The sequence below is a fragment of the Malus sylvestris genome, chromosome 11, assembly GCF_916048215.2.
Source record: "Malus sylvestris chromosome 11, drMalSylv7.2, whole genome shotgun sequence".
NCBI lineage: Eukaryota > Viridiplantae > Streptophyta > Magnoliopsida > Rosales > Rosaceae > Malus > Malus sylvestris.
Genome location: NC_062270.1, coordinates 16,458,455 through 16,484,529, shown reverse-complemented (window position 1 = coordinate 16,484,529; position 26,075 = coordinate 16,458,455). Strand labels below are relative to the sequence as shown.

The following is a 26,075-nucleotide window of genomic DNA, read 5'->3' as shown; positions in this document are numbered from 1 at the left end:
TAAGTTTATGCAATATTTTGTTGTTGGTATACAATATTTTGCATCATTGGAAATGAACATTTCAAATAGTAGGTAGGTAAATTAATATGGTCTAATTATATAAACACACACACACACACACACACACACACACACACACACACACATATATTTACATATATATATAGACATTTTGAATCAAATAACATTTTTGTACATGGTAGGTAAATTATTTGTTTTTTATGTATTATTACATATATTAGGTTTTTGTTTTGGTTGTAAAAATATATATATGAACTCATAATGCTAGATACATAGAATTAAGCCAACAATTCTCATATTTGATATTAATATGCAATGAATTTTTTAACATTAATGTCTTATTTTTCTTTTTGCAAAATCATTAACTCTCTCTTTACGATCTGCAATGAATTAATTATACACATCAAATATGCAATAGGGGTATTTTAGGCATCTAAAAAATGTAAAATGTGTAAAGTAATATGTAATTAATGAATTCACTTAGGTGGATCCTAGTCAATGGGTTTTGTTTTGAGTAAAAAAAATTTTGGGTTTTATATGGAAAAAAAAATTGAATTTGAAGGGTTAAAGCCATATTTTTAGTAAATTTTTTAATAAAAACTCTATTTCTATTGGTTCATAGTTTCTATGACTCCCTAAATTAGATGGTATGGTTGGAGTAGAAATGTTTTAGGAAGCTACTAAAATTGATAGCTTTCTACTCATTTTTATTCAAATTTTAAAACATGATTGCTGCAGATGACTCTTTACCATACACTATTTGATTTCAAGCAGTTTGTATTTGTTTTTTTTAATAATTTGAAAACTTGGTTATATATGGGTCCCAACAGTTCCAAATGCGAGCCTGGCGAAACTTCACGCATCAACTCTCTTCATGATTTTTTTCCACCTTGTGGTAATTCTGTTATTTCACCACACTTATTTTCACATTCCAAAGTCTTTGTTATTTTACATTCAACATATAAAGATTAGACTACACGCCACTTCAAGCATTCGTTAAACCGCGTGTGTTTTCTGCATGGATGGCCTTGAACATCTGTTGTGTAATATTATATGGAATCTCAGACATATATAATGCACACATAATTATTACACTATTATAATTCATTCGATCTATTAATGCTTAATTTTGCACATGTGCAAGCTTTTCTGTTCATTTCCTCAGATGGCTCGAAAGTCAATATGTTACCGAAACGGAAATTTCAATATATCACAGATAAACATCAGAAGATAAGAACGGAGGGAAAATATTAACAGATATTCCCCATACAATTTAAACCTCCACATATATATTATCTTATTGTAACAAAGTCGGCCTCGTCAGAAATTTGTTTTCCTTTTCGAGGAATGTGTGTATGTTTTTCACGAAGACAAATGCTCCAAGCAATCACAGGTATGAATGCGATCAACCGTGAAAGATTTTATTTTTTTTAAAACCCCCAGCGCTTCTCTGCTTATCAGACAACTCGGGATATATATGAAAAAAATAAGGGGTTTAAATTAAACAAATAAATTGTGTTTACTTATGCAGTTAGGTTACTCTAATTTCTTGGTAGTTCTGTGGAAACCAAACTGCTAGATACGAACCGTATGTCTATAAATATTTCCAACATTTAATGCACAAGCCACAATTGTGTACATTTTTATACCTTCTGTGTACAAGTTTAATTAAGTTGATCATTAGCAACTATGTCTTCTGGTAAGAAATTCGATGCAGCAACAGTCCTTTATCCTGGCACGAGACGCGGTTCATCCTCCCATTCTCAGAGTGGTGGAGGCCCGAATCCGCCAAATGTTCAGAGTACTATAGGAAAGGACAAGAAGAAATCTGGGAAAAACTAGCGAAAAATCATATATGCATGGCTGCTGTTGTGGGTTGTATAATACTCTTATCAAATTATTGATTAATTTGTTGGGCAACTATGGGGTACGTATACATAATACATTAGTAGATAAATGGGCACAGTTGCATATTTATATATATTTACAAACTTAAAAGATCTTTGCACCAGGTAATGGCTACAAAAATTACTTCAAGATAAATATAAGCACATTATTTCTTAAGTTCAGCTAGCATTATTTTATTGTGAAAATGGGTGAGTTCGGCTAAGAACAAATCCCACTAGGATGTAACAAAATAAATAAATTAATGTATTCTTTCATTTTGTTCCACATTTGGTTGTTTCTAAATTGATTATATTTAAAATCTAGTAATTCATGTGTATTCTCTTTGATAATGTTTATACCACATTTTAGTTTTGAGCCTCGACTATTCCACAAGGAAATATCAACTATGTAAAAGAAAGGGCAAATTATTTATCAACAATGCCAAAAATTTGGTGTAAACTTGCAAGTGCACAAGATAGTCATAGTACTATGCCTATGGTTGTGCTTGTAGTGGTCTTTTTTGTTTTTCCGGTGGCTAGTCTTCTTCACCATTTGTGGTAGTGGCGGCGGGTGACCTTTCTAGTACTTCTCTTAGGTCTTTGGTTGTGGCCAATCTTGGGCTTTTATTTGTGGGCCTCTATATCATTCGAGTTGATGTCCACTTGATCTAATATATTGTTTCGAGTACAAGCAAATCCTTTGTGACATCTCATTTGTACCCTTGTCAGCCTGTATATGCTTGTTTGGACTTTCAGGTTAAATCTCTAATTGACAAGAAAATTAAAAAAAAAACATTATTTGTAACAAATAATTTAGAACTTTTTTAGTAACGGTCAACAAATAATTTAACCATTTCCTCCAAATTACATGGGATAATCCGCGTACGAAGCCCTACGTGTCCCTCTTTATGCCAATGAATGAAGGGCTCAAATCTTAACTACAGGCTCTCCATGCATGCATATGTGTGTGTATTCATCCGTATCAGTTACTTTTCTAAGAAAGAAAGAAAGAAATCGTCAAAGGCCTTTATTGCTGCACAATTTCTCATATTTTCTCTGAAACACAAAGAAGGGATTGATTGGTAAGTAAGACCGACGGACCATTAACAAAATCAGAAATACGTGTTCGTGATCGGAAGGGAGGTGGTGCCGAGTGAAGCAGAAACAATAAGATATAAACTAAAGAATTTTTACCCAAGGAGCCATGCATGCATGTTAATGGCACACGAAATCCAATAGTTTCCAAGCTGCAACAGTGGGAAATGAAAACGGACGGCTAGTACAACCACGTTTTGTACACACACACACACACATATATATATATATAGGGAAGTGTTATTGGTACTTCAAAAATCTCTTTCTACACTACTCACAAGTGTATTTTTCTTTCCAAATATAGAAAGTTTCGAGTGTAGAATGAGATTTTGGAGTGCGAATAACAATTCCCTATATATATATATGGTCAACACGTTTTGACATTAAGACATTCAGCAATTACATTACTGCTTTCTAAACATTACACAACACTACTAAGCATAACTGCTTTGGCGACAAAGGGACATCCATTGCGCAAAGGCGAATATGGTCACCGGAAACATTGGGTGGCGAAGAAAACGTCGTGCTAATTCTGTCACACAAAGCTCGTGATGTCAGACATTGCGTGATGGAGGAAAGTTTGTCGTCGAGCAAAATGAATGTTGCGCGACGGATCAAGTGGTTGTTGCACAAAACTAAGAGCAACGAATGATTTTGTCACGGATTAGGTGGTTGTTGCACAAAACTAAAAGTGACGAATGATTTTTCGTTGTGTGTGATGCTCCGAACAACAAAACTTGGGTTTGACCCCTAGACCCTTGCGCGACGGACATGAGGCCGTCACAGGCAGATTTTAAAATTATTTTTTTAAATAATTTTTTCTTTTAAATGTTGATAATATTGTTTTATGTATAAATTAATTTAGTGAAATTAAAACAAAAAAAGAATATTGAATTAAAAAATTATTGAAAATGTACATACAATGGAAATAAATATGTAAAAATTTGAAAACAATTTAAAAAAAAAACTAGAACATGTAGTCGTCTATGTCACAATCGCCTGGTGGTGGCGTTGCTATTATGTTGGGTGGTTGGGAGGTTGTAGTTGCTGCGACGAGGGCCTGGGAGGTCATAGCTATTGTGATGAAGGGCTGTGAGGCCGTTGTTGGAGGTGGTTCAACGTCGGGGAACCGAATGCCAAAGATTTGAAGAGCGAGACGAATTTGGTTCATCAAAATGCTTTAGGCTGTAAGCTAAGATTGCTGGGCGGTAATCTGCTCCTTTACGTCAGCCACTTCAGATGTCAACGATTCGACCTCTTCTGTTATCTGCCTTGAGGATGAGGCAGATGGGTCCCCAAGACGGGCTTTCCCAAGCCCCAATGAACATTCCCATGCCTACGTCTGAGGGTCTGATCGAGTGTGTCCGTCATGATATGATAACCGGCATCCTCAAGGGAAGACACCTCCTCGATCGGTGTCTCTAGGGGAAGCTGGGAAGCCACCTCCTCGAGAACGATCTGGCCCTTCTCCACCATGGTGGACTAGAAAAATGAAATAAAAAAAATTAGTTTTAATATACATGTGATTAATATTAATACTAATTGAAAATAAAAAAATTGGAATAACTTGCTCCGTCAGCTCATCCTTGGGCCGAACGTACACCTCCTTGAACATGTCAATCTGAGGAAACTTTGACCCCCCCCTGAAGAAAAAAAAAAAATATATATATATATATGTATATATATATATATATATATATATTATCACATAGATAACCAATTGTGTAATATAGAGTAAAAATAATGAAAACTTAAAATAAATATATGGTTACCTTACGTCGTTCCTCCAACCTATAAAAGAAGCGTAGTAAGCCGGAGCAGTGAAAAAGTTTCTTCTTCAACCGATTGATTGGTGGAGGAGGTGGCGGACGGTGATGCAAGAGGTGTTGGTGGAAGAGGTGGCGGATGAGGTGCAAGTACATCATTTGGAGGATGAGGTAAGGGATCCCTCACCCATTTCACCCTCTTTCCCCGCGGAGGTGGAGTTAGTGGTGGAGGAGGTGGCGGAGAAGGTGGTGGTGGCGGTGCAAATGCATCATTTGGAGGAGGTAAGGGATCCTTTACCCGCTTTCCTCGTTGCGTAGAAGTTGTCATCTAAATATGAAACATAAAAGTAAATAACACAACCAAAGTGTTAATATATACAAACACAAACCATTATAAGCATAATGTAAAATGACAAGCAAATATATTTACTATTGTAGGATAATAAACATAATTTATAATGCATAGATCTCATCATAGTCATCAATTGTAATCATCATTAGTATCGCTGGTTGCAACATTCTCCTCCTCATCATCCTCTTCCTCCTCCTCTTCCTCATCTTTTTCTTCCTCCTCCTCCTCATCCCTCTGTAGCCCTAGCATTCTTCGAACCTCCTCATTGTTAATATCAAAAGATTTAGGATCAACATCATCTCTACATAATGATATATCAACTTCATTGTCATTATGGACCCACCTTGTAGAATTTTTAGTTTCATCTACATACTCATCATCGTCTTCATCAGTGGCATTGTCCTCCTCCTCCTCATCATCATCATCTTTCTCAGGAACATCCAAAATGTGTCTATGTTGTATCTTGGATGACCCAATTTTAAGTTATCAATATAAAATAATTGATGTGCTTGTTTAGCTAACACATACGGATCACCATTGTACCAACGATTATTTACATTAAATGATGTAAGATGATAATCCCGTATAACTCTTTTACCTCTTCTATTTGTATTGTACCAATGACATTTGAAAATAATCACCTTAAAACCTCTAGTAAATTGTACTTTAATAACATTAACTAAGATGCCATAAAAGTTACATGTTTCACCATTGTGCGACCTCCGCGTCTATCCAAAGTCTTTGTGCCGCAGCAAGGAGGAAGGAGGAATCGTGGATGCACCTACTGCGAAGTTGGAGCGTTTTAGGTGTTCTCTTTCTTTGGATTTCAATGTTTAAACTTATTTATCTTTGCTTTGTACATATGAGGAACTAAACCCCCCTTGGCTAGGGGGGATTCGAAACTGTGTTTATGCTTGCTATATGATTTGATTACTTCTAATTGCGTTTCATAAGTTGTGAATTGAATTTACTTATCTATATGAATTAAAACTGATTTGTGTGTGTTGGTTGAGAGTGCACGCTTAATTTTCATGCATAAGTTTGATGCTAGAATATAAGGGACTTTCACCTAATCGTTATCAACTTGTATTCGAAAGTAGTAAAGGTTGTTGATCACAATCGTGTTAAGTAAATTCTTGGCGTAAGTTTCATGCAATTCATAGTAACAAGTGTCTCGCCAATGCTTATGGTTTTCATAGAACTTAATGATCTTTGCTTGTATCTTTGTTATGCAATTCATGCAGGGAACTTGTGAGGAATGCCTTGGGTTGTCGTATGCAATTCATCCAATTCGATAACTTTAGGAAAATTTGAGGGTTAATTAGTGCAATTCACGGTTAATCTGGGGCGTTGGGAATTCATAATCTATTGAAAAGCAATTGGAAATCATTTCGTATGCAAGTGTGACATGTGTGGAGAAGAACCCCTTAGCTAGCTTTCCATCCATTAACTTTAGCCAAATTCGTTTTCAAATTTGTTCAAGTTACAAAGTTTCTGTTTTGTTTTTAAATTCGTCAAAACTCAATCCCCATTTATTTTGAAGTGTTAGATTAGTTAGAAATCAATTTAGTTTGTGTTTTTAAGTGTCTTGAGTCAAGTTACAACCTATTTTCGTCCAAATTGTGTTTTGTGTTCAAAACTGCCCAGAAAGTGTTTTTAAGGCAGTTTTGAGTGTTTCTGGGCTGTTTTGAGTCTTTTGGTTTGTTTTAGTGTTTTAGAGTTTAGTTTTGCATTCTTTGAGTCTAGTTTAGTGTTTTAAACTTTGTTTTTACGTTTTGAGTCAGTTTTCAAGTGATTTAGCAATCCCTCCTAATCCCTGGCCTAGAACGATCCCTATCTACATACTTTGCTACAATTGATAAAAAGAGGGTTTAATTTGTGTGCTTATATATTTCGCATCAAATTTTTGGCGCCATTGCTGGGGATTAGCAACTTTGCTAATCCCTTGGATTGTTTTATTTCTGTTTATTTTAATTCATTCCAAATTCTGAGTTTGTTTTGTTTTCTGTTTTAGGTACTAGTTTATGACTCGGAGTTCTCATCCGATTCGTGAACACATCTTGGACTTTGACGACGATTTCGAGAGAGAATTGAGACGAAAAAGGAAGAATCCAGAACCTAGTGAATCAAGTTCAAACTCAAAAGCCGAAGTTGATTTTGAGGAAGAGCAACCCATAGCAAGTGTGGGTGAAGAAGAGGAAGTTATGGCACAAGACAATCGTACAATCAAGGAGCTTTCGGCTTCGGGATTGGACAATGCCGCAACCCTATGTATCCAATACCCCACGGCTGCCCAAGGAAAGACTGAGGAATTCGAATTGAAGTCAAGTTTGCTACACCACATTCCGAAGTACCATGGGTTGTCCATGGAGGTTCCTAACAAGCACTTGAAAGAATTCGAGGTGGTGTGTTCAAGCATGACTCCAATCAATGTTGACGGGAGCATATTGAAGATGAAGGCCTTTCTCTTTTCTCTCTTGGAAAAGGCAAAAGATTGGTTGTATGAATTAGCTCTCGGAACGGTCACATCTTGGGAGAGCATGAAACGGGCTTTCTTAGAGAAGTTTTTCCCAACTTCTCGAGTCATTCTCCTACGAAAAAGGATAAGTGGAATTCAACAAGATGAAGGTGAGTCTTTCCCTACGTATTATGAACGTTTTAAATCTTTTGTTGCTTCTTGTCTACAGCATCAAATGAAGGAGGAGCTTCTTCTACAATACTTTTACGAAGGGCTTCTACCAATCGAACGTCAAATGCTAGATGCCTCGGCGGGAGGAGCTTTGGTGGACAAGACTCCCATAGCAGCAAAGACCTTGATAGCTAATCGAGCGTTGAACGATCAACAATACGAAGGTGTTGGACAAAGAAGCACCCCACGGCAACACCAAGTAAATGAGGTAAGTGCTATCTCCGAACTTCAAAATCAAATGGCTAACCTTACTACTCTTCTTTCTCAGGTTGTGGAAGGACCAAAAGTGCAAAATGTGGGTGCTTGTGGCGTGTGCTCCATGCAATGACACCTTACGGACAAGTGCCCACAATTGATAGAGAATGGAGGGTGAGACGTTGCCTAGTCACTTGAAGTACGTTTACTTGGGAGAGGATGAGACGTTGCCCGTTATCATCTCCATTTCACTCACGGTACAAGAAGAAGGTAAGTTAGTGAGGTGTTAAAGGAGTACAAAACAGCAATTGGGTGGACGTTGGCTGACATCAAAGGAATTAGCCCCACAACTTGCATGCATCGCATACTTTTGGAGGAGGGGTCTAAAACATCTCGAGAGGCTCAACGTCGACTTAACCCTCCTATGATGGAAGTTGTGAAGAAAGAAGTCATCAAGCTTTTAGATTGTGGAGTTATCTATCCAATCTCGAATAGTAAGTGGGTTTCGCTCGTTCAATGCGTCCCAAAGAAATCCGGAGTGACGGTGGTAGCAAATGCAGAGAATGAACTTGTGCCAACTCGCATTCAAACCAGTTGGAGAGTGTGTATCGACTATAGAAAGCTAAACGCCACTACAAGGAATGATCACTTTCCCTTGCCATTCATTGATCAAATGCTTGAGAGGTTAGCCGGTTATGCTTTTTATTGTTTTCTTGATGGTTATTCTGGTTATAATCAAATTGTCATAGCACCCGAGGACCAAGAAAAAACCACTTTTACATGTCCTTTTGGTACATTTGCTTATCGTCGCATGCCTTTTGGTTTATGTAATGCACCTACCACATTTCAAAGATGCATGATGAGTATATTTTTTTATTATGTTGAGAAAATAATTGAGGTTTTTATGGATGATTTTAGCGTCTTTGGTGATTCTTTTAATGGTTGTTTGCATAATCTTAGCTTGATCTTAAAACATTGCGTTGAAACTAACCTTGTGCTTAATTGGGAAAAATGTCATTTTATGGTTAAACAAGGCATAGTTTTGGGTCATATCATCTCTGAAAATGGTATTGAGGTTGATAAGTCAAAGATAGATCTTGTGCATCACTTACCCTCTCCTACTTCGGTTAGAGAGGTTCGTTCTTTTCTTGGCCATGCAGGTTTTTATCGTAGGTTCATCAAAGACTTCTCAAAGGTGGCACAACCTCTTTGCTGACTCCTACAAAAAGATGTGACATTTGAGTTTAATGAGGCATGCACGACATCATTCAACCAACTCAAGGAGTTGTTGACCATGACACCAATCATTGTCCCACCGGATTGGAGCCTACCTTTCGAGCTTATGTGTGATGCGTCCGATTATGCTTTAGGAGCTGTTTTGGGACAAAGGAAGGATAAGAGGCCACATGTCATCTACTATGCCTCACGGACGTTGAATGATGCGCAGTTGAACTATTCCACTACGGAAATAAAACTTCTTGCCGTTGTTTTTGCTTTAGATAAGTTTAGATCATATTTAATTGGTACTAAAGTAATTGTTTTCACTGACCATGCAGCTTTGAAGTACTTGCTCACTAAAAAGGATGCCAAGCCGCGGCTAATTCGTTGGATGTTGCTACTTCAAGAGTTCGATATTGAGATTCGTGACAAGAAGGGAAGTGAGAACGTGGTGGCTGACCACCTAAGCCGCATGGTGCATAATGAGGAGTTCCTACCCATTGCCGAGACATTCCCCAATGAATAATTGCTGTCCATAAAGGTAAGTGAGCCTTGGTATGCCGATTTGGTTAATTTTTTGGTGTCAAAACGAATTCCTAGCACTTTCACTAGGCACCACGTGATAAGTTAAAGCATGATGCACGTTTTATGTGTGGGATGATCCATATTTATGGAAATTTTGCCCGGATCAGATTGTACGTTGATGTGTGCATAATTCTAAATTTCATTCTATTCTAAGCTTTTGTCATACATATGCATGTGGTGGGCACTTTGGCACACAAAGAACAGCCCTCAAGGTATTACAATGTGGATTCTATTGGCCTAGTATATTTAAGGATGCTAGAACTTTTTGCTTAACATGTGATAAATGACAAAGAATGGGTAACATAGGTGCTAGGGATCAAATGCCGCAAGTTTCTATCCTTAATATTGAAATTTTTTATGTTTGGGGAATTGATTTTATGGGTCCCTTTCCTTCCTCGTATGGTTTTATGTATATTTTGCTTGCAGTTGATTATGTGTCGAAGTAGGTGGAAGCTAAAGCCACCCTGACTAATGACTTTAAAGTGGTTGCAGATTTTATTAGAACTAACATTTTTGCAAGGTTTGGCATGCCAGTTGTCATCATAAGTGATGGAGGATCGCACTTTTGCAACCGGACCATAGAGGCGTTATTGAGGAAATACAATGTCAACCATAGGGTTTCTACACCTTACCATCCTTAAACGAATGGCCAAGCCGAGGTTTCCAACCGTGAGATCAAACAAATTCTAGAGAAGACCGTTGGGCCTACAAGGAAGGATTTGAGCTTACGGTTAGATGATGCACTATGTGCATATCGTACGGCGTACAAGACACCCATTGGAATGTCCCCATTTAGGCTCATCTATGGCAAGCCGTGCATCTCCCCGTTGGATTGGAACACAAAGCTCATTGGGCCGTCAAGAAGTTCAATATAGACCTAAATGCCGCAGGAAGTCATAGGAAGTTTCAACTAAATGAACTTGATGAGATAAGGCATGAGGCGTACGAGAATGCTAGCATTTACAAGGAGAAGACCAAAGCTTTCCATGATAAGATGATTCGAGGCAAAACATTCTCCATCGGCCAGAAAGTGCTCTTGTTCAACTCCCGTTTACGGTTGTTTCCCGGTAAGTTACGTTCTAAGTGGATCGGACCGTTTGTTGTTACTAATGTTTTTGTTCATGGTGCAGTCCAAATCCAAAGCTTGAAAATGGGACACGAATTCAAGGTGAATGGGCACCGATTGAAGCCCTATTATGAGCACTTTGAGGAGCATGCCGTGGAGGACATCTCCCTGCATGCCGTGGGCTCCAATGAGGAGTGAATGAGTTCTTCATCTGGCTGCAAGACGTTAAAGCAAGCGCTACTTGGGAGGCAACCCATGCATGCAACAAAGGAAGACCAAGGAATCACCCTAATTCCAGATTTGCGTTCCTAAACCCTTCTCTTTGTTGTTTATTTCGTTTCTGCCATGTTTATTATGTTAGTTGCTGTTTGTGTTTGTTTACTTGTTCTTTGTGTTAGTTTATGCTTAAAACATTGAGGACAATGTTTGATTTAGTGTTGGGGGGGGGGGGGGGGTAACCAAAGTGTTTTGATGCAAATTCGTAGGGTTGTATCACCCATAATTTCCAATGTTGTTTCTTGCTGTTTTTAGGTGTTTTTAGGCTGTTTTGATGCATTTTAGTGTGTTTTATATAAAATTCCGAAAATCCCAGAAAAAATTTGAAAAAATGTTTTGAAAAAACCAAAAAGAGTCGTTTTAAAGTTGTTTTGCGTGTTTGTTTGTGTCTTAGGGTACCTTCCAACACAATGATGAGGATTCGATTTTTAATTGCATGACTGTTAAAGAGAGTTATAAACATGGATGGAAGTTTGAATTACTCTTTGGTTTATGCTTGGTTGTGGTTATAACTTATGAATTCACATGTAATCATAAAGGAAAAAAAATTAGTTTTTGTAACATGCTTGAAGGAAGGAACTCAAACTAACCCTACAACCTTGTGAGACTTGAGCCTAAACGTTTATTTGGAGAGTTAATAATCTGTGCATTATTGTTTTCTAAAGTCGTTGCATGATTTCATTATTCTTTGCTTGGTTACTACTTAGAAGGTGTTTCATCATTTAGTTCCAAACACTAGAACTCATGCCTATTTCATTCAAAGCATGCTATTGATTTGCATAACACATATTCAAGATGAAGTTGTGTAGTGACCACCATTTAAGCCAAATTGCCGTGTCCCCCATGTTCATTTGTTTTGTAGGTTTTAACCTCGCTAAGCCTTGTTTAGCCTATATTCTTTGTTAACCCACATTATCCTCACCTAGCCTAGATTAGGACCATCCATACCCTTGTTCTTAAAGCATAGTTAAGCATGACTCAAGATGAATTCCTTTTGATCATGGTATTGCAGAAAACAAGTGTGGGGGAATTTGATGTATGTGTGTGCCAAAGTCTTTAATGTGGCACGGGTAGAAAAGAGAAAAGAAAAGAAAGAAAAAATTCGTGGAAAAATAGAAGGAAAAAAAAAAGTTGTGAAAAGTTTGAAAAAGAGTTGAAAAAGATGTGAAAAAGTGTTCTAAAGTGTTGATTGTTGAAGAAAGGGTCCAAAAAGTTGAATTTGACCCTAAGTGTTGCATGAATCTTCCCCTTGTGTTTAGAAATTGATTTCTGAGCTCTAAAGTGAATTCTAAGTTTCGATTTCATTCCTTTGCTTGCTATTGCTTTAAGAACGTTTGTCATCCATATCTGTCTTTGTTAGCCAATACCCCAAAGCCCTGTTACAACCCTTGACTTTAATCTTGAGTGTTGTGTGTTTCAATTTGTGGAGTTTAAAATTAGTATGAGCATATGGTGTCACTGGTTCTCGCGTCTAAGTAGTAGCATTCCATTCATGAGATCATATCTAAATGCTTATTAACTCCAGAACATGCTTTCTTTGTTATATATATATGTGAGCGTTCGTTTTTATGTCTACATCAATCTTCTCACATATAACTAGTATAAGGTGTGTAGTCAGAAAATCTGTGTGAAAATTGAGTGCATATCTTGTAAGGAATTGAGCAAATTCTCTAAGGCATGTTACTACATTCAAAACATCGTTTTAATTGGTTAAATGTGAACTAGTACGTGGTGACTATGATTAAGTATGTGCTTAAGTGTGAAGATGACTAAAATCTGTGGGAATGATGATTTTTAATATGTCATGTGCATGGGAAATCCCTGAGGTAAATGTTGGAGGGTTTAGGTTGTGTTTTGCTTGTTTTGTTTCGTTTTGTTTTTCTTTTGTTTCTTTGTTTTGCTCGAGGACTAGCAAAAGCTAAGTGTGGGGGAATTTGATAGGAGCATATTTATGCGCCTTAGTTAGCTAGTTCTTATGCATCCTCGTTATGTTTTCTTAGTTTAAGTAGTCTTTTAAGCTAGTTTTATGTGTTTTCAGGTTTTAAGGGCATATTATACAAAATGATGCAAATTGGAGCTTTTGGAGCAAAAGTGAGCTTGGATTGAATAGCACATGCTTGGAACAAAAGGAATGGACGAGATTGAAGATTTGAAGTTTTGAGGATTCCTAGTCCACAGAGGAGTACTAATTGAAGAAGGATTCCTAATCAACGAGGGATTCCTAGTTGAAGATGGATTCCTAGAAGAATGAAGATTCCTACTCAAACAAGGTTTCCTACTTGAAGTAGGAAAGTTAGGCCTAAAAGTTTCTACTTTGGGTTGATCCTTCCTAAACCTAGTTGGCCTTATGTTTCAGCAACATTAGAAGGTTCCTAAGCGTTGGAAGACACAAAGAAGGGTTTTAGAATATTTCCTCATCCTTGCCGTGGGTTAGGGCCTATTTCCTCTTGGTTTTCGGCTTTCTAGAAGCCCTATCCTTATTTCCCAAAACTTGCCGCACCTAGCCCTTGTTAGAATCTGTTTTCCTTGCCTTGCATTATCCATACCTGCCGCACCTTGTTGACTTTTTCCCCTTTTAATTCTGATTTCTAGGCCTTTTTCCTTGTGGATTTGGGTTATTCAAGTCCATATCTGATTTACGTAGGGTTTTAAATGCCTATATATACTTATAAACCCCCTTGGCCGAATTTACCACCTCTCATAATTCACAATTCACGCCAGAAATTTGCCTTGCCCTTTGCCGCAGCCTTCCACCACCATTCTCCCAAATTTCTGCCAAAAACCACCCATTGCCGCACCACCCATCCATCCTAAACACCACCATACATCCCCCATCCATTCTACACCATTTAATAACCCAAAAACCTATCCAAAGTCTCTGTGCCGTAGCAAGGAGGAATGAGGAATCGTGGATGCACCTACTGCGAAGTTGGAGTGTTTTAGGTGTTCTCTTTCTTTGGATTTCAATGTTTAAACTTATTTATCTTTGCTTTGTGCATATGAGGAACTAAACCCCCCCTTGGCTAGGGGGGATTCGAAACCGTGTTTATGCTTGCTATATGATTTGATTACTTCTAATTGCGTTTCATAAGTTGTGAATTGAATTTACTTATCTATATGAATTAAAACTGATTTGTGTGTGTTGGTTGAGAGTGCACGCTTAATTTTCATGCATAAGTTTGATGCTAGAATATAAGGGACTTTCACCTAATCGTTATGAACTTATATTCGAAAGTAGTAAAGGTTGTTGATCACAATCGTGTTAAGTAAATTCTTGGCGTAAGTTTCACGCAATTCATAGTAACAAGTGCCTCGCCAATGCTTATGGTTTTCATAGAACTTAATGATCTTTGCTTGTATCTTTTTTATGCAATTCATGCAGGGAACTTGTGAGGAATGCCATGGGTTGTCGTATGCAATTCATCCAATTCGATAACTTTAGGAAAATTTGAGGGTAAATTAGTGCAATTCACGGTTAATCTAGGGCGTTGGGAATTCATAATCTATTGAAAAGCAATTGGAAATCGTTTCGTACGCAAGTGTGACATGTGTGGAGAAGAACCCCTTAGCTAGCTTTCCATCCATTAACTTTAGCCAAATTCGTTTTCAAATCTGTTCAAGTTACAAAGTTTCTGTTTTGTTTTTAAATTCGTCAAAACTCAATCCCCATTTATTTTGAAGTGTTAGATTAGTTAGAAATCAATTTAGTTTGTGTTTTTAAGTGTCTTGAGTCAAGTTACAACTTATTTTCGTCCAAATTGTGTTTTGTGTTCAAAACTGCCCAGAAAGTGTTTTTAAGGCAGTTTTGAGTGTTTCTGGGCTGTTTTGAGTCTTTTGGTTTGTTTTAGTGTTTTAGAGTTTAGTTTTGCATTCTTTGAGTCTAGTTTAGTGTTTTAAACTTTGTTTTTACATTTTGAGTTAGTTTTCAAGTGATTTAGCAATCCCTCCTAATCCCTGGCCTAGAACGATCCCTACTTACATACTTTGCTACAATTGATAAAAAGAGGGTTTAATTTGTGTGCTTATATATTTCACATCATACTTCCCAAAAGACTTCTTCCAAAAGTGCATTATTGTTGCCTGTCACATGGTTGAAGTAGAGATAAAAGAGCCCTCAAAAGGCAAAGTTTTCGCCATCGAGGAAGAGAAGACCTTCACACCTAAAGAAAGCCTGCCATCACACTTTAGCATCGAGGAAGCACTACGATTGCCCAAGGAGATGCTAAAAGCACTAGTATAGGTCTTGGCGAGTCCTGATGACCACGAGGTACAACAAAGTAAGGATGAAGGCTTGAAAATTCGGCCACATGAATATACCACATGTTGTGCCACCCATGACACAATCAACTTCGCTGACAAAGACTTGCTGCTAAGGTCCAAGCCTCACAACCATCATCTCTTCGTCTCTGGGTACATGAGAGATAACAAAATGAACCGCTTGTTTGTGGATGGTGGGTCGACCATAAACGTGATGCCAATGTGAACAATGACCACAATCAGCATCAAGGTGGATGAACTATCCCGAAGCCGCCTCCTAATCCAAGGTTTTAACCAAGGAGGACAAAGAGCGATGGGCATGATCCGAGTGGAGATGACCATTGGCAAACTTAAGTCAAGCACTCTATTCCACATGATTGATGCAAGAACTTCCTACAACTTGCTCTTAGGAAGGCTTTGATCAATGCTTGAAGTTCTACCGAGAAGGAGTAAAGGTGATACAAGGCGACACTAAACCATTCACTGAAGCCGAATCACACTTCGTAGATGCCAAGTTCTACATGGATGAAAACATGGTGCTTGAAGCTCTTCCAAAAGAGATCAAATCCATAGGCAAAGCCGTACCCAAAAAGCAGAAGTGGCAAGCTATGCCCAAGAAACAAGAAGGAGAATTCGTGCCATCCTCAAGCAAAGACGACGATGAGCCTGGTGAGCCCACAATATCCAAAGGAAGTGTGACGCCCTCAAAAGGACCAAACACACCTGTCTTCGGATACATCCCAATGTCAAGAATAAAGAATGGGCAATCCCCATTCGAAACTGAAACAAGCAAAGCCGACACCCAGTTGCACAAGGATGATGTAAAACTACTTAAGACAAATGCAATTTTACCTCTGACACAACTAGGCAATGCTAAAGATTCAAAACCACCTCAAGGTTTTGTAAAACCCCTACCAAAGGGGGCAGAACCATACTCTCTTTTAACGAAGAGGACCGAAGAAGTTTTCGACCCAAACACCTACAAACTCATGTCTAAGGTTGGGTAAGATTTCGCCTCCACTTCAAATCTTGGAAAGAAGAATGCAAACACCATCAACAACAAAGAACATGACCTCACCGAAACTCAAAAGAAGTTGAAGGAGCATGGTTACGGAGTTAACAACAATAAAGCTTGACTTGGCTTCACACTAAATACACCTGTTAAGATTTCAAGCAATGCGAAAAACACTAGCTCTCAGCACATTAGCGTGAGCATTGAACAAGATCAAGAGGAGCCAAAACCCACCCCTCGAACGTCAATCTTCGATATGCTGAATCATTCAAAACCTAGAATTTCGGCACTTGATTGCATTGGTGGACAAGTGATAGGAGCATATTTATGCGACTGAGTTAGCTTGTTCTCATGCATTTATGTTGTTATTTCTTAGTTAATTATGTATTTTAAGCTATTTTTGTGTGTTTGTAGGTCCATAGGCCTTATGAAGCAATAAATGCATTTTGGTGCATTTTAGAGCAATTTTGGGCTTGGAATGAATAGCACATGCATGGAGCAAGGTGGATGGATGAAATTGAAGACTAAAGAGGGTAGGAATATGTTAAAGAGAAAGAAGAATTAATGTAAAAAGGACAAAGAGCTCAGCCACAAAGGGGTGTCACTCCACCATTCACCTTTCCATCATTGTCGTGCACCACCATTGCACTCCCCTTGGATTCCTATGCCGTGCATCATCATTCATGTTCCCTCCATTGACTCATTTGTTGCATCATTCCACGTCCCTTTCCTTTCTCTATCATGTTCACAATCATTCATGTTCCCTAGCTGCAACACCACTACATTTTACCCCCATGCGTTGCATCATCACTTCACTTTCACCTTTGAATCATTTCAAACACCACTCATTGCACTCAATTGCTACACCATTCCTTGTTCCCTCCATCATTTCAGATTCATGCATCATTACATCGAATCATTGCACTCAATTGCTACACCATTCCTTGTTCCCTCCATCATGTCAGATTTCATGCATCATTGCATTCAATTGCTACACCACTCCATGTTCCCCTCCATTGCCATGCATTTCCTCTATAAAAGGAAGTGTGTGTAACATAAATTGAGTTGATACTTGCTTGATCATTCATCCGTATTTCAATACAACCTTCATCCAAACATATCCATTCCATTCCTCCATACAAACAAACCTTCAAACACTCACCAACACCTTGTGCCATAGCAAAGGAAGGGAAGGAAAGTGCTTGGACGTTCTTGTTGTCCAACTTGGATCGTTGGAACGTTTAGGTGTTTTCTTTCTTTTGTTTCTAATGTTTAAATTCATTTCCTTTCGTTTTGTTGTAAATATGAATGGCTAAACCCCTCTTGGCTAGGGGTGATTTTAAAGCCATGATTATGTGTGCAATATAATTTGGTAAATTCCAGTTATGAACTCTTGAATCGTGAATGCAATTGGCTTAACTATTTGATTGATAACTTATTTGTATTTGTTATTTAAGGGTCGACACTTAATTGGCATGCATAAATCCGATGCTAGAATATAAGAAAGTTTCACATAATCATTACAAACTTAAATTCATAAGTAGTGGAGGTCGCTTATAAACGATCGCGTTAAGTTCAATTCCTAGCATGAGTGACATGATGTCATAGTTGCAAGTGCTTTGTCAATGCTTATGATTTTCATTAAACGTAATGATCTTTGATTGTATCTCTATTATGATGTCATGTAGGGAACTTTAGAAGAATGTTTTGGGTTGTCGAATGATGTCATCCATTCCAATAAAACAAGGAAAATCTGAGGGTTAACTAGTGATGTCACGGTTAATTTGGGGCATTGTCGTTCATAATTTAATGAAGTAGTAACTGGAAATCGAGTTATTTGCATACATATCATGTGTGGAGAAAAAGCCTCTAGCTATCCCATCCATCATCTTATTTCTCAAATTTGTTTTACAATCTGTCTAGTTTTTCATATTTCTTTGTTTGTTTCAACTTCGTCCAAAACTCAATCCCTCTTTACTTTAGTGTGTCTAATTAGTTAGAATCTATTTTAATTTGTGTTTTTAAATATTTTGATTCAAGTAAAAGTCAATTTTCGTCCAAAGTCATTCCTAGTGTCTAGTTTAAGTTTATTTAGTTTTTTTAAGTTGTTTTGAGTATTTTAAGTTTGCATTGAGTCTTGTGAATCTTGTTAAGTATTTTTAAGTTTAGTTATATGTTTTTGAGTCAGTTTAGAGGTTATTAGCAAGCCCTCCTAATCCCCGGTCCAGAACGATCCCTACTTATACTTATACTACAGTTGTCAAAAGAGGGTTAAATTGTGTGTTAAGTTAATTTTTGCATCAACAAGTTCGAACTTCTATCTTTAAACGACTTAACATGCTAACACCCCAAAGCTCTGTTTTCGAAAGGTTATCAAAAAACTAAGAAACAACGTAATATGGCTAGCTCTCATCCACGACGGTTGGCTTTGGAAAGACTTGAAGAAACCTAGAAGCCTTCAAGAAAAAGGAAGACAACGCCAAAAGAAGAAAAGCTTGACGGTTTAACACAAAAATACGACTTTCGAAGCTCGATTCCTTTAAGGATGAAGCGCCAAACAACCTTGGAGGTTGACACAAAAGGACCACTGAAGGTAAGAAGGCGCACCATTGTCCACACTGGTCAATCTTCATGCCAACAAGCCCAAAAGGATGACACTGAAGAAGAGGTCCAAGACGTCTTCCACATCACGATCCAAGAAGATAAAAAAGACGAAATCCCTGAGGAAGACGTCACTGTTGCGCCACCAAAGCTTGAGGATGGAGGGCAAGCCACAATTGATGATCTCAAGGAGCTTAACTTAGGTACAAATGAGGGGTCGAAGCCTATCTTCGTAAGTGCACTGCTAAGTGCAGACAAAATCAAGGAGTACTACCAACTACTATTGGAGTACAAAGACGTCTTTGTTTGGACCTATAAGGAAATGCCCGGCCTTGACCCTACCATTATCGTGCATAGTCTTGTACTCAAGCCTAGAACACGACCAATTAAGCAAACTCAAAGACACTATCGATTCAAGCTTATCCCATAAATTGAGGGCAAGATTGAAAGCTAATCGAAGCAGGCTTCATTCGAAATGTGCAATATCCTAAGTGGATCTCTAACATCGTCATTGTCCTTAAGAAATTTGGAAATATACATGTTTACGTAGACTTCTGAGACCTCAATGATGCTTGCCTAAAGGATAACCTTCCTTTGCCAATCATCGAAATCATGGTGGACGCGACCACTGGTCACGAGGTGCTATCATTCATGGACTGCTCCTTCTGGGTACAATCAAGTCTGCATAGCTCCCAAAGATAAGATATTAACATCATTATGTATTTTAAAATGTATCTACTGCCCTTTGGCTTGAAGAACGTTAGGGCTACATATCAACGTGTAATGCAAAAGATCTTTAACGACATGCTACATAAAAACGTAGAATGTTATGTAGACGACGTAGTTGTCAAGACCAAGAAGATCTGATCGCTTGAAAGATTACAACTGATGTTTGACAAACTACGGCACTACAACCTTATGATGAACCCATTGAAGTGTACATTTGGCGTCACCTGTGGAAAGCTCCTCGTACATCATGCATCATACAACCATTTCAAAAATGAGGAAAGTACAAATGAGACGTTACAACCCAACTAGTCAAGGATTTGTTCATACCCAAATATGGTGAAGAAAACAGCCACCCAAAAAAACCAAAAAGACCACCACAAACACAACTCTAACCCATTTTGCACCATCAGCTCCTATGATCGGAACCAAACTCATGGATCTCGAGAAGTCTCATCTTCCAAATTGCCATAATTTCGGTCATTAGTCGAAATCAAGCACACACAAAGCAACTCAATTCCCACATAATTTAGAATTTTTACGAATCGTACGAGAAGAAAACTTCTTCAACCAATAAGAACAGAAAAAACGTCGAGTGGTGTGATGAGTCCATATTATATCATATATTTTACCCTAATTTTAGTATAAATTTATTGGTTATTTTGGTAGATTTTTGATACTTTGTTATATATTTTCAATGTAGGACATTCGACTTGCTCTGGAGCAAAAAGTGATCAAAATGATGAATTTTGGAGTAATTCCAATTGGTGGATGTTTGTGAGTTTTTCAAGATGATTGTATCAAAGTTTCGGATTTTTCTACTTGGCCGTTTGAGCGTGGTGAAGAAATAAAGGCCCAGCGCGCAGCTTTTCTAGATTGACGTTTCTGGACGTTTTAGGTATTTTGAAGGTCAATATGGCATATTTTGAGGAAGATTCCTTCTGAGGATTTGTAGGGGACGTCCCCAGCTTTCAAAAGAGACATTTTGGGACCAAATCTGAATTGATTTGGTTGGTCAAAAGACTAATTTTCTGAAAAGTCCGAATTTTAGTTTAAATAGGAAACCTTTTATTTTCTGTTTTCTTATTTTATTAGGTTTCCTAGTATTATTCTAAGACCTTTTCTAGTAAGGATTTTATTTTGTAGTAGTATAAATAAGGCTTTTTAGCCATTAGGGAAAGAGGGGGTGGAGAACGCAAGCATTTTGGCTTTAGAGAGCTTTTGACGATTCAAGTTTATTTTTCAAGGTGTTTTCTATCCATGTTTTTAATAATATTTTGTTTTATGATTATTCGTAACTTTTATGATTATTCGTAACTAGTTTCGTTTGCTAGGGCAAGGCCACGAGCCTTGGAAAGAATATGTAGTTTCTTTTCAATTTGCTTATGATATTATGCATGCAAGTTTTGAATTATTAATCATTGTGCTTTAAACTATCTAATTGTCTTTATGATTGGCCACCATTAGGGTATTTAGAAAAGTAATTTGATGCAATTTTGGCGGAGGGCTATCCCTGGAATTGACTAAGGCTTCTTATGGTTAATATGTGTAGCTTCTTAGGATGGATGACACGTCATAAGGGTTATATGGTTTTTAAAAAGGATTTCATAAAACTTAATGAGTCTTGCATGTTCACATTAGATATGAACACCACGGACGGGTTGCATGTTAGATATACGTTCTATGTTGGAGGTTCCAAGTACGGCATACTTTAGGAAAACCTAACCTTCAATATATGCATGTGTAATTCATAAGTAATTGGAAGAATTACGTAGGATTGTTAAGGTGACAACGGAACCCTAGTGCTCAAATTTATTTTCAAGACTACTTTCTTTTGTTTTTTATTACTTTGCCAATTTATTTAATTGTTTTTAATTAAATTCGTTTTTAATATTTTAGCTCATAAAATCATCTTTTTCTTCAAATAATTAATTAAGATTTGGTTTTAACATAAATTTTTCATTCAATCCCTGCAGAAAACGACCTTACTTGAGTTGCTATACTACGATAACCTTGTACTCTTGCAAGTATTTTTAAGTGTTTTTATCCCTACTTTTGCAAGTGCTAAAAATCTCTATCAAGAAATTGGCGCCTTTGCCGGGCATTGTTTCAAATAATTTGTGATTATCAACTCTTAGTTAATTATTTTTGTATATATTTTTTTTATTTACTTGATTTTAATTTTCTTTTTCAGGTAACAATTTGTTGATTTTAAGAGCATTGCAACAATGGATTGGTTTTGTTCCTCACAAGGTGCACCTACAGTTTGTGCTCTTTGCAATTTGAATACCCATGATATTATGTATTGTCCTCAAAGGCAGTATTTTCTAGAGTTTGTGTGTGCAACACCATATTAATATGAGGAACAATCTTCAAAGGCCTAGGTGCAATCCCTACTCAAATTTTTATAATCCATCATAACCGGAGCATCAAAATCCTATGTGGGAACCTAGTCATCAGCTTTGTGGACAACTTATTGTGCCAACAAAAGCTGCTTGGGAGATTGCAATCGAAAACATGGCTAAATCCTCTGAAAGCAACCTCCGTGAGATTCAGGATACCCATAGTATGATTCAAGATACCCAGACTTCATTAGATAATCTGGTGCAACAATTTGGGTAGCTCATGCATCAATGGGATGAACACGAGGAAGACGAGTTTCCTTGTCAACAAATTGATGGCCCATAAGATTCAGAGGAATGGTGTGTAATTCAAACACCCCAATGTGTAGAGAGTTATGACTACATGCTGGAAGACACCAGAATTGAAAAGGCCCCAAGCGAGGACTATAGCCTAATGGAGGAAACTGCTAATCTTGTAATTCCACAAGAACCTGCTGATCCTAATATATCCCCATAACTCATTCATACCCAGACCTATATGCCACACATACAATATCCCAAGGCTGCAAGGCAACCAACAAAGATGCATGAATGCATTGGAACTGACATGTTCAAAGGGGTTATTCATATAAATTTAGAAGCTGATCCAACAAACGACCAACACTTGACACATCTGTCAGATTTAGATACAGGGCAAACAGCTCAAGATAAAACAATTTTTGCTGCTGTAACATGCCAATAATAATTGCAGAAATTGAGGGCAGGCCCATCGAGAAGGCTAAGACATACAAGGAGAAGAAGACGTTTTGTGGCAGCCAAATTCCTCATAGATAAATTTAGCCAATGCAAATATTATGGGTATTAAATACAAAATTAAAGTCAATTCAACGGAGACCAATACATAGCAGGAAGGAACCTTATTTGCTTACAAAAATTCATTCACACAGAAGGGTGGACATCAAGGCCTCAACCAGTGAATTCAGATGCACAGTTGTTCACCATCTAGTCACTCAGTACCTACTGTTAGCCCTTGATGCTGTCAAAGAGTGGTTGACTATAAAAGAACAAATCACGTGATCACCAATTTCATTCCAATCCGTCTAGCTGTAGACATTAACTAAAACGCTAATTAGGAGGCAACCCAATTTTCTACCTCTTTTCTTTTTATTTTCGTTTATTTAACTTTCTTGCTTTTATTTCAATTACGCTTACTTTGAAAATTTGCACATTCACATCAACATGGTTTGTGGGGAGTGAGATTGAAACACTTACTTTTAGTCTAAGTTTGATTTTAATTTTTGTTTTAAGTAAAGTTAGTTATTGTTATGAATAAAGTAATAATTGATCCACCCAAGGCTTTGCCTAGTAATTGGGTCAATCTTGCCTGATCAGCAGTGATTCTCGCATCAAACAATAGAGTCTTGGCATGGGGTAGGGTGGTTAGTTGGTTTCGTAGCCTTTTTAGCTCGAGTTAATAAGTCCTTAGGAGTGTTTTACACCTAGTGCCCTAAAGCCTTTGTGGTTTGGGAGTCATTGACCTAAAACTCGCTATATGGGTTGGATCGAAAGCTTAAGGGAACTGGCATTGCACGATCACTACTGTTACTAAGAAAAAACAAATTGAGAAAAAAATCGAAAAGAAGAAAGGAAAATGAAAAAAAAATAGTTATATGTGAAGTTAGTATGTGTGAAATAAAAGGACGAAAGGTAAGAGTTTTAGTCGAGTCTCCTTAACTATGTTGGTTCACCTTTACACCAAAGGTAGTTCATGAATTCTTTTCTAATTGATTCTAAATGGCTTAGACTCTGTGGTGGGATTAGTTGAAACTTTTGGAAAGATGTTCTAATTTTTAACGTTTTCTATGGATTGCAATTTGAAGGTGAAATTTTATCTCAGTTGATATGATGACCTGTCCCTAATTTTATGTTTTTACAAATGTTAAAAGCGTCATTTTACGAAAATGCCCTTAGAGGCGAGGATATTGACTTTCGTTGATCAACGTATAGTGAGATATATGAAGTATTCATTTAGCGTATTCTTGAAGTACTCGACAATACGGGCTTATAGGCGCAAGCAGAAGAAGATTTGGAGTTACAGTTAAAGTTGTACGGAACTGTAAACCTGAGAACTACTTTTGTATTGGTTACTATATATATATATATATATATATATATATATATATATATATATATATATATATATATATTTCTTTTAGTTATTTTAAAGTTGGAGAAGAAAAGAAAAAAAGGAAGGCTACCTGATAGCAGCGAAGGAGGGGAGAGGAAAAGAGTACTCCCAGGAACCGGGAAAGAGAAAGTGGCCGAATGGGGAGTGGAGAGAGGAAGGTGAGTAACCAACCAGAAGAGGGAAATAGGAGGGGAAAGGAGGCAGAGGGATACACTGGATCCTTCTACCCGGTTTTCCATTTCGGGCCGACTCGACGACACCATTGATTTTGATGCATTTTTCGGCAGTTTTCCAGCAAATTAGGACCTCTCATCACTTGGAATCATCCTAGAATTCTTCCCTCGACCTATTCCACCTTAAATTAGAGAGAATTTGGCCTTGAAATTGGGAAACCCGCACCGTGGGTGTTGTGGGAACCCTTTGCTCGTGATCTACTATTTGTGAAATGTTTTTCTCCAATTACCACCACTAGAACACTTCCCTAGAACCCAGGAATAAAGCCCAAGTATAGGGTTTCCGACGGGTTTTAATGAAATTGAAGCTCTTACTGGCCGAATTGGCCTTGGTCATAGGTATGAAAGTTACTCTACTCATTGAGATCCTCATTCCTATAAATTTTGGTAATTTTTGGAAATAATTGGATTTTCCGGTGAGTCGGGGCAGCCGACCGCCACCCACAGCGGCACGTGGCCAAGGGGTCGTCGATGTTATTCTTAGGCTAAATTAGATGCCTTGAGTTGCATTTTGGGTAATTGTATGACATAGGTTGATTGTTGGAACCTAAATTCTCTACGATACGTTAATAGGTCATTATATGAATTGACGATCCGACCGTTGGATCGTCACCAAACTTTAATACGTTATAGTACATAATATCTGAGGATCATAGGAACTTACGGATCGGGAATCCAATGTACGGATCTTCCTGAATTGGATTTGTAAGTTCATAAAATAAAATGTTAACCGCCACTTGGTTTTGACAATTGACGGAGATCTGACTGTTGGATTGTAATGGCACTTTAGGATGTTGTTCTAGAAGTATAATGTGGTTCTTTGGAAGTAAGGGATCCGAAATCCATGATGCGGATCTTCCTGATCGAACTATGTAGGGATGTGTTTTATGTAAGTTACATATTCTATCAATAAGAATTCTGAGATGTGATTTGATAATTGTTCTAGGGACCGATCGTTCGTGACGCCTCTATGTGTGTGCTAGGGAGTTGTAGCATGAACTCTAGGTGAGTGAGTTTTTGGTTTTCAATATATATATATTCTTTACGTTTTTCCCAGAAAGGTTGATTTAAATGATTTTATGATTTAAATGCCATGTCAAATGCTTTATATCTTAAAATATGCTTCTAGTAGTTGTGTATGATATTGTCGACACTGCGAACGTACATGTAAGTTCTAGGTGAGTATAGGTATTTATGATTATGAGTTGCACTACAATGGTTATACTTAGAAGCATTTAGAGCTCATAAACCTGCACCCCGGTGTTAGTGCTCCCGCCCATGGCCAGGGCACAGTCCTTCACGTGATGTTCACCTCCCGCACCGCACGCTCACCTTTGATCCAAGTTTGGTGCATAGTCCTATCATACATACCACTATAGGTGGTTCTGACTCGTAGGTGACCTGCGATTATTCGCACAGTCTTCACGTGATCGTAGCACTTGAGCGTACTTATTTACACCCAATCTTGTCGTACAAACCATTATAGGTGGTTTTGACTCGTGTGCAAGCATACTTGATGAGCTAGAGGTTCAGTCGTACAGGCCACAATAGGTGGATCCGACTGACA

At 37.7% G+C, this 26,075-nt stretch overlaps 2 long non-coding RNA genes across 2 annotated transcripts in view; one reads left to right on the top strand and one right to left on the bottom strand.

The window, feature by feature from the left end:
• Window positions 1-3,872: 3,872 nt before the first annotated feature.
• Window positions 3,873-4,854, bottom strand: LOC126588295 (uncharacterized). The gene is made up of 2 exons (XR_007611402.1): window positions 4,775-4,854; window positions 3,873-4,484 (listed from the first exon to the last, which is right to left on the bottom strand). It is a non-coding gene; the product is annotated as an uncharacterized LOC126588295 (long non-coding RNA).
• A 3-nt stretch (window positions 4,855-4,857) lies between these two features.
• LOC126588291 (uncharacterized) overlaps window positions 4,858-26,075 on the top strand; it is a 169,832-nt gene continuing 148,614 nt past the window's right edge. The window contains exon 1 of the long non-coding RNA XR_007611399.1: window positions 4,858-5,026. This is a non-coding gene — a long non-coding RNA (uncharacterized LOC126588291). The remainder of the gene's footprint in view (window positions 5,027-26,075) is intronic.